Here is a 10,641-nt window from a genome sequence, read left to right as displayed (position 1 = left end):
CTAGGTGTTCGTAGGCACCAACAGCTGGTACTAACAATAGCTAATCATTATCGAACAACCTACCAACAGCTGGTACTAACAATAGCTAATCATTATCGAACAACCTATTTGGTTGGGGTTAAATCAATTATCAAGAATGACTCGTAATTTAAAGGCTAAAGTCTTTAAAGGCTAAAGTGTCATTCTACACCAGATTATTCATGCCGCACCCTAATCTTTCAAAACGTATATTTAGATGCATAAATTGAAATAACTTCGTGGATCTTGAATGCAATACTTTAGGGATTATTTAACGTTTTTATAGATTTTAGTCCAGATTAGATAAACTAAAAGCCAAACGAGAAATAAAAACGCAAGTAAAGAGAGAGAACCCGGACACAAGAATTGATCACGCAGTTCGGAGCTATCACTCCTACATCTGCGGGGCTACTCAGCTTTTGTCCAATCCACTAGATGCACCAAGGTTTACACAAGTTGGAATACAACCCAAACGTACAAAGGTTCACTACCAACACACAACCTTCAACATCTACTTTTGAATTGACAAAACTGCAAGCCAAGAATTCTTCAATTCTTCATTTTAGCTCAGCATCAACGACAGCATCAAAGACAGCTTCAAAGACAGTAGTAGAACGTCATTAAATCTTCAAAAGATCTTCTTAATATTCACGTGGGAAAGCTCTCAACTTGTATTGTGTAGGAAGGTGAATGTTAGAGCTTCAAGTGCCTTCCTTTATATAGTGTAGCATCCTTTAACAACCTTCACAATTTTAGATCTGAAAATCTCCTTGAATAAAAGAGATCCACAACCCTTAAAATTCTGTTAGCCACACAATTTGAATTGGTGGACTAATTCCTTGCAGTCTGAGACAGCATCCGCTGGCACAGCTTCCTCTTTAGCACTGGTAGACATACTGACTTACGGTCCAAAAAACTAATAAAACCTAGATATAGGCTAAGTGTATTTTTGACAAATAATGTAGCCAATAACATAAGGACCGTGTATCATTTGTACACTTACATAAATCATTATTTTTTTTCGCCTAGAACTTTTTATAGGTTTTCCAGGTTACCAATGACATGGCGCGGGTTTCCTGCTGATTTGGAGTCCATGTAAACTTTACTAAAAATAAAATATATGAGATGGAGTCCATGTAAGCTGTATTAATTTAAAAAAAAAAAAACAAACAAACAAACAATGAAGTGAGATAAAAGGTACATAAGCGTGGATTGGGAAGCCTGAACACGAGCTTGAAGCATAGGTATAGCAGCTGTGTCAAGCGCTGAAGTAGCCCGAGATAGAGGAACAGAGGATGAGCCAGAGTGCGTAGCAGCACGGACTGGACTGAGTATTGGAACAGGAACTGTTCCAAGTTGTGGACGATCATCATGGTGATCTTTCAAGCAAAGCCTGGAATCAACAGTGTACTGGCTTGGAATTTCTAACAATGGCTCATTCTTGTATGGAGTAAACCCTTGAGCCTTGAGTATCCCAAAGATCAAATTTGGAAAGGGAAGATGAATTTTGGACTCCTTCTTCTTAAGAACAAACTCCATGATGTGGCCGTAGATAATTTCACCAAGATCAAACTTGACCATGTGACGAACTTTGTAGAGCAAGAGAGCCATCTTTGTCGAAATTGAGCTCTTGGACATTGTAGGCAGCCAGTTGCTCATGGCTAAACGAAACAGAACAGAGTATACGGCAGTCAGCTGTTGAGAAGACAAATTCCCTTTAGGCCAGGTAGTGAGCTTGTTGTGAGTCAAGGCAGCACCTAGAGTGTCTAAGCCTGGATTACACCTGTCAGATAGAGCTGCCCGATTGTAGAACTTGTTGATGATTTCTGGACTGAAATCATACCATTTGCCACGAACATATGCCTTGTGAAACAAAGTAGACTCTGGAGATGTGGAATCAGCAGACAGATTGGAGTAGAACTCAGCAGTTAACCACTCAGAACAAGGACCCACATTCTGAACCGTTTGAAGCAAATCTTGATCTTTCAACAACGGAATGATATTGCAGTGGCGCATAATATCATCGACATCAATCTCCTTCTGAAGCAACACACCACGAGAGCTATGCGTAGTCCACTCTCTAATCAAGGATGAATCACGCAAGATCGGCTTGAACTTCTCAATCTTGATGCTTGCGGGTGGTGAGGCAGGGTCGATGATAGGGCTAATAGAGGCAGCAGCATCAGCAGATCCAAAGGCAGATTTAGACCGAGTCATTCTTGGAGTAGGAGTGGTCATAGGCTTTTTCCCTTTGCGCTTTTCTCCAACAAAGATCACCTCACTTGTATCATATAGTTTCCTTTTCGCAGAAACTTTCTTTTTGGCTTTTTGAGTGGATTTTTCAATAGGAACCTGTATAAGAGGCACAGACACAGGCAAAGCAGAGCAAGGTACAGGCAATTTTGATATTAAATCAGATAATAATTCGGTAGTGCTGGCAGACAAAGGAACTGAACCAGATGAAGCTGGAACAGTGACTGACTCAGACACAGGCAAAGGACATGTAGCAACAGTGACCGGAACATCATCAGATTTTGAGACAGGAAATGCAGCAGGCAAGTCAACATATAATGCAATATCACGTATATTAAACGTAGAAGCATCAGGAATTGTGACTTGCTCGGGCCTAGACCTTCCTAAAACAGAGTCAGAAGCAGAGCCAGAAACAGAGCATGCTGGAACAGAGACAGAAACAGAGCCAGTAGCCACTACCGAATCAGCAGATAACACAGATTCATGTAAAACAGATGGTAAAGCAGCAGGTATATGCACTATATCAGAGTTAACAGCAGAAGGCACATTTAAAGGGCATATAGAAGCAGCCACAGATGTAACACACGAAGAGCTAGGCATAACAGAACAAACTACAGCACAAGGTAACGAAGAAACTAAAGAGGGCGAAATTGAAACAGGCAACGAGACAGTGCCAGAACTAGAGGAAACAGAGAAAGATACCACATTATCCATCTTTTTCGAAGCCTCCAACGCTGCCTGAAGCTCTGCCTCATCAACATCATCATCACTTTCTTCAAGCGGCCATGGCGTAGCACCAATTCCCTGAGCCAATGTGAGGAGATTCCGGGACTCCTTCGTAGATAACTCATCCAAAAGCTCTTGATTTTGTAGAAGAGTTGCCAAGACCCGTTCTTTGCAAGAGGGTGAGAGATTTGAGGAATTTGTGAGGATAGATCGAAAAAGAGCGTTCCTTTCATCCGTAGTTTTGAAGATTAGGAACGGGTTAGTGTCAATTTGTGAATTGGAGCTTGAAGCCATGGGAGAAGAGCTTGATTTTTCGGTGTGGAGCTTTGAGGAAGCCGATCGGGTAGGTCACGAAGAAGAAAGGGAAAAGAGATGTTTTGTGTAAATGATAGACTTTTAAAGCATTGGGATGCGTGAGGGTAGATGAGATTAAATCCAACAAGATTTTGAGATCTTTAAGGATAAGTAGGTAGAAGATTTAGGATAAAAAGGAATATTATAAGGTTTAGGATTCTTGGATATTTTTCGGCCAAGGGAAAAAAAAATGTATCAACCATTATTTATCCCTGAAAAATAAAACACTAAAAAAAAATATTAGTGATAAAATAATTTATTTTAAAAAAAAAACCTGTTATATATCGATCACCCAAACTTTAATTCGAAAAACTGCAGATTCCCAGGGCTGATCGTAACATTTCAAAACGAGATTTGTCCAAAGGTTTAGTGAAAAGATCCGCCAAATTTTTCTCCGTTGTAACATAATCCAATTCAATTTCCTTGTCTTCCACCAGTTCACGAATGAAGTGATGCCTTATATCGATGTGTTTCGTTCTTGAGTGCTGCACCGGGTTTTTTGATATGTTGATGGCGCTGGTGTTGTCACAGTACAAGATCATAAGATTCTGATTTAGCCCGTAGTCAGATAACATTTGTCGCATCCAAAGTAATTGTGTACAAGCACTCCCTGCAGCTATATACTCTGCTTCAGCGGTACTAAGAGAGATCGAATTTTGCTTCTTACTTAGCCAGGAGACCAAGTTTTTGCCGATAAAGAAACAGCCACCTGATGTGCTTTTTCTATCGTCCGCATTTCCAGCCCAGTCGGCATCGCTAAAACCTACCAAACTCAGATTAGTGTCATTTGAAAACCATATACCGTAGTTTAGCGTACCTTTCACGTATTTTATAATACGTTTTACTGCTTTAACATGAGATTCTTTCGGATCAGCTTGATATCGCGCACATGCTCCTACACTGAACATAATATCTGGCCTGCTGGCTGTCAGATATAGCAGACTTCCTATCATACTCCGATAGAGAGTAGAGTCAACTGAAACACCATTTTCATCTTTGAAAAGTTTTGTTGATGTAGATATTGGGGTTCTAGCGTCTTTTGCAGATTCAAGTCCAAACTTTGTCAGAATGTTCTTGGCATATTTCTCTTGAGAAATAAATATGCCTTCATCAGTTTGCTTTATCTGAAGTCCTAAAAAGTAGGTCAGCTCCCCAATCATACTCATTTCAAACTCATGTTGCATGACTTTCACGAGCTCATCAGTTGCACCTGCTTCAGTAGATCCAAAGACAATATCGTCAACATATACTTGTGCAATAGTGAGATGTTTACCTGACTTTTGGATAAAGAGGGTTTTGTCTACTCCCCCTCGGTTGAAGCCGTGCTGAATCAGGTACTGTGTCAGCCTCTCATACCAGGCTCTCGGGGCCTGTTTGAGTCCGTACAACGCCCTTTGTAGCTTGTAGACATAATCCGGATGATGAGGATCTACAAATCCCTTTGGTTGAGCAATGTATATGTCTTCATTCAGATAGCCATTTAGAAAAGCTGTTTTAACGTCCATCTGGTATAGTTTGATCTTTAAAGCACATGCAATAGACAGGAGAAGACGTATTGACTCTAGTCGAGCGACAGGAGCAAAAGTCTCATCGTAGTCAATCCCCTCGATTTGTGAATAGCCTTGAGCTACCAATCTCGCTTTGTTGCGTGCAATGTTGCCATCTGAGTCGGTTTTGTTCCGAAAGATCCACTTTGTACCTACAACATTCACATTATTAGGTTTAGGGACAAGTGACCATACCTTGTTTCTCTCGAATTGCTCTAGTTCTTCTTGCATTGCCTTGATCCAATGCTCATCAGTGAGAGCTTCTTTTACTGTCTTAGGCTCAATTTTCGATGTGTAACATGCATAGCCAGCGAGTTGAGAGTAATCCTTCCTAAGTGTTCTCCTGGTACGAATTCCAGCACTTGGATCTCCAATGACATTCTGAATAGGATGATTCTTTTGTGTACGAGTAGGTATGTCAACCTCATACTGATCAGTTTCAGGTTCATCTTCAGGCGTGTTTAAAGTTGATGGTTCTTGACTCGTACTAGGAGATTCTGAATTATGTGCTGTAGAAGAGTCTGAACTATTTGGTTCATCTTCCGGTGAAAATCCAGATGACTGAATTTCAACAACATCTTCGGGTTGATCATCTACCACCACATTTGTTGACTCCATTATGGTTTTTGTAACTTTGTTGTAGACTCGGTATGCTCGACTATTTGAGGAATATCCGAGAAATATTCCTTCGTCGCTTTTGGGTTCAAACTTCGCAGTTGGAGTTCTATCCTTCAAAATAAAGCACCGTGAGCCAAAAATGTGAAAATACTTTAGGTTTGGTTTCTTACCTTTCCATATCTCATATGGAGTTTGATTTGTGCCTGGTCTAAGATAAACTCTGTTGATGATATGACAGGCCGTGTTAACTGCTTCAGCCCAGAACTTTTGAGGTAACGCCTTTGCGTTTAGAAGCACTCTAGCCATTTCTTGAATGGTACGATTCTTCCTTTCTACGACTCCATTTTGTTGAGGCGTCTTAGGGGCTGAGTATTCATGCGTGATACCGGAATTGTTGCAAAACTCGTCGAACAGATTATTGTCAAACTCACGTCCATGATCGCTTCGTATCCGGATGATTGGCTCTTTTTTCATCATCTGAAGCTTCAGACTTAAGGCTTTGAATGCTTCGAGAGTTTCAGACTTTTCCCTGAGAAAGTTCACCCAAGAAAAACGCGAATAATCGTCAACACAAACTAAAATATACTTTTTACCTCCGATGCTTTCGGTTTGTGTCGGTCCGATGAGATCCATATGTATCAGCTCCAAGCAATGCTTTGTATTGATTACTTTTTGAGGAGAGTGAGACGATCTGGTTTGCTTTCCGGCTTGACATGCACCGCACACCCCTGCTGAATCAAACTTTACCTTGGGTAGACCGAGAACACCTTGAGTCTTTACAAGATGATCCAAAGACCTATAGTTTAGATGACCCAACTTTTGATGCCACAATTCTGATTCATTTATACTTGTCCTGCAACAAAGAGTATCGTTAGTTAGTATATAGCAGTTGTCTGAAGAACGCTTACCTTCCATAACACATTGTTGTTGATCGTTCAGGACACTGCATAGATCTTTCGTGAAGGACACATTCCAGTTTTGATCACAAAGTTGGCTGATACTTATGAGATTTGCGTGCAACCCATTAACCAGAAGCACACGTTTCAATTTTGGTAAACCAGCTACATTTAGCGTGCCAACTCCTTTGATTTTACCCTTTACTCCATCGCCAAAGGTAACTTCTCCTTGACTTTCCTTAACATCTGTCAGGTAGTTTGAGTTTCCTGTCATATGACGAGAACAGCCGCTGTCGAAGTACCATCTTCCTTCTCGTCCTGAACTTTTAGTGTGAAACGAAACGTGACAAACAAAGTCAGCTTTCTTGACCCAGATTTGTTTGGTAAATGGAGTAATAAACTTGTTGGAGTATTTTGTAGCCCTTTGATCCTTGTAGAAATAGTAACATTCTGGTCTGGTGTGCCCGCGCATCCTGCAATAATGACAAACCGGATTATATCTCATGCGATGAAAATTTGGATACCATACATTACCACAGCCTCGTCTAGAAGTATTGGGTTTGGGAAAGACACGATATGATCCAGATTCTGTCGTATTGGGTTTGGGAAAGACACGATATGATCCAGATTCTGTCACACGGCGTTGTGAAAAGACACGATATGATCCAGATTCTGTCACACGGCGTTGTGAAGCTGAGCTTGATTCACCAGATTCTGTCACACGGCGTTGTGAAGCTGAGCTTGATTCAGGCGTGTCATACACTGGTTTAGACGCTGTCATATTGCCTTGTTGAGCTGGGTTTGGTTTTGTCGTGTTATGAACTGGTTCAGAACTTCTCACAAACACGGTATCTTTGTTCTTCCCACCGGAGAAACCAAGCCCAAATTTTGTATCTTTGTTCTTCCCACCGGAGAAACCAAGCCCAAATTTTGTAGACGTTTGTTTCCCACCGGAGAAACCAAGCCCAAATTTTGTAGACGTTTGTCTTCCTGCGGAGAAACCAAGCCCAAATTTTGTAGACGTTTGTCTTCCTGAGGAGAAACCAAGCCCAAATTTTGTAGACGTTTGTCTTCCTGAATCGAAACCAAGCCCAAATTTTGTAGACGTTTGTCTTCCTGAATCAAGTATTTCATCAAGGGTAGATGTGGTGTCCATCATCTTGATACGTCGTTTGAGCATGTCCAGCTCCTGTTGTAGCTTTTCCTCACGTTCAAGACTAGCCTTCAGAAGGGTATCTTTTTCAGAAGCTTGGTTTTTGTACACCATCTTAGCATCTTCTAATACAACAATTTTACTAGACAAAGAATGATGCACTTTAAATAAAGCCTCCCATCTGGAGTACAACTTTTTGTATTCTAATTCATACGACACAGGAGGTAACTCTCGATCTTCAGCTGAATTATATTCTCCATTGTCTGAACCAGCGAGCTCTTCTGTGTCAGGATCAACGTCAGCTATTGCAGTAAAGGCCACAAAATTTCCAGAAAATTCGTCAGTGTCTGAATCAGCAGCTTCTGATTCAGGTTCATCATCGCTCCAGGTTAGGGCCGTCATGGACTTCTTTCTTCGTAAGAATGTTGGACACTCGGCCTGAACATGTCCAAATCCTTCGCATTCATAGCATCGGATGCCCTTATTCACTTTGTCTTTAGATTTACCAGAACTTGAACCAGATGATTTTGATGTTGATCCTCCAGATTTTGACACACCTTTTGAGCTATTCAAGTTGATTCCTTTCTGATTTTGCACCCTATTATTTTGCGTGTAATTCTTTTGCTTGACCTGTTTCAAAATTTTAGAAAAATGTTTAGATAATAAACCAACAGGATCATCAGAAAGCTCATCTGTATCAGGCAAGTCGAAGTCTTGTCCTTCAGCGTTGAAAGCAACGGATTTCTCCTTCTTTGTATGATCGGTCAGAATCTCCATTTCGTAGGTCTTAAGACTTCCCATCAACGCTGCAAGAGTTTTTTCTTCCCAACCTGCATTTTCCTGGATAGCGGTTACCTTCATTCGAAAACGCTGTGGTAGAGATCGCAAGACTTTCTTGACCAATTTTTGTTGGGGAAATGGTTCGCCTAACACAGCAGCTCGATTTGCCAATTCTTGAACACGTTCGTTGAAGCTCGTAATATTTTCGTTTTCATTCATCCTTAGATTTTCAAAGTCTGAATGAACCAGCTGTAATTTAGATTGTCTTACTGAGTCAGTACCTTCATAGGTAGTTTCCAATATGTCCCACGCTTCTTTTGCAGATTCACAACCTGCAACTAAAGTAAACTGACTTTCATGCATTAGCGAATAAATAGTATCTAAAGCTTTATGATTATAACCCGCAGAGGTTCTTTCAGCTGCATCCCATTCAATTTCTGGTTTAAGCACTTTGGGATCATTTTCTGTTGCACCCTCCTTTTTGGGGTGTTCCCAACCAGTTAGGACAGCTGTCCAAATGCGATCACCTAAAGCTTTTAGATGCATTCTTGTCCGAGCCTTCCAGTATGTGTAGTTGTCACCTGTTAACTCGGGAGGAGTTTTCATCCTGTCCATCCTGACACACTCAACACACGGTGAGACAGAACAAGAGACAGCGAGAACCGAAAATAAAGCAACGAACAGACAACAAAGAATTGAGTTCAAGAAACACGAGATCGCCAGATCGGTAGACTAATAGATTAAGTCCCCTTGCTCTGATACCAATTGAAATAACTTCGTGGATCTTGAATGCAATACTTTAGGGATTATTTAACGTTTTTATAGATTTTAGTCCAGATTAGATAAACTAAAAGCCAAACGAGAAATAAAAACGCAAGTAAAGAGAGAGAACCCGGACACAAGAATTGATCACGCAGTTCGGAGCTATCACTCCTACATCTGCGGGGCTACTCAGCTTTTGCCCAATCCACTAGATGCACCAAGGTTTACACAAGTTGGAATACAACCCAAACGTACAAAGGTTCACTACCAACACACAACCTTCAACATCTACTTTTGAATTGACAAAACTGCAAGCCAAGAATTCTTCAATTCTTCATTTTTAGCTCAGCATCAACGACAGCATCAAAGACAGCTTCAAAGACAGTAGTAGAACGTCATTAAATCTTCAAAAGATCTTCTTAATATTCACGTGGGAAAGCTCTCAACTTGTATTGTGTAGGAAGGTGAATGTTAGAGCTTCAAGTGCTTTCCTTTATATAGTGTAGCATCCTTTAACAACCTTCACAATTTTAGATCTGAAAATCTCCTTGAATAAAAGAGATCCACAACCCTTAAAATTCTGTTAGCCACACAATTTGAATTGGTGGACTAATTCCTTGCAGTCTGAGACAGCATCCGCTGGCACAGCTTCCTCTTTAGCACTGGTAGACATACTGACTTACGGTCCAAAAAACTAATAAAACCTAGATATAGGCTAAGTGTATTTTTGACAAATAATGTAGCCAATAACATAAGGACCGTGTATCATTTGTACACTTACATAAATCATTATTTTTTTTCGCCTAGAACTTTTTATAGGTTTTCCAGGTTACCAATGACATGGCGCGGGTTTCCTGCTGATTTGGAGTCCATGTAAACTTTACTAAAAATAAAATATATGAGATGGAGTCCATGTAAGCTGTATTAATTTAAAAAAAAAAAAAAAACAAACAAACAAACAATGAAGTGAGATAAAAGGTTTCTTCCCTTCGCAGCCACGCTTTCTCAGAATCTCTCATTTCGCAATAGGAGGATCTCTCATTCAAATATCAACAGTAATGGGAGCAATTGTCTTGACATTTTGAAGGAACAGTGGAGTCCAACACTTACAATCTCCAAGGTGCTGTTGTCTTTCTGCTCTCTGCTAACGGACCCGAACCTTAATGATCCTCTAGTGCAAGAGATTGCTCCCAAAATGGCAGATCTCAATACGCGTAAAGAGCTTGCCAATTTCAGCCATGGAAGACAATGCACAGTAGTTGAGCTATGATGCTGTCCAGAATCCAAAAATATACGCAAAACCAGACAAAGTTAGCATGTTTGGATTGTTGGTCTTGAACACTCACTTGAATTGATCTTTGTAAAACTGGTTTAGGTTCCTAGAAAGTTGTCTATTAGGTTGTATTTTCTCTCTCGGTTTTCGCCTGCTGTTATACTATGAATTATTAAGAGTCAAGCCATTAAACTAAATTTTTTCCAAAAGAATATATATGTGTATTAATCTCAAATTCATAAAACAGTACAAGAGCTCTGA

The sequence above is a fragment of the Ipomoea triloba genome, chromosome 12 (assembly GCF_003576645.1).
Source record: "Ipomoea triloba cultivar NCNSP0323 chromosome 12, ASM357664v1".
In the NCBI taxonomy this organism is placed as follows: Eukaryota; Viridiplantae; Streptophyta; class Magnoliopsida; order Solanales; family Convolvulaceae; genus Ipomoea; species Ipomoea triloba.
This window is presented reverse-complemented; position numbering follows the sequence as displayed.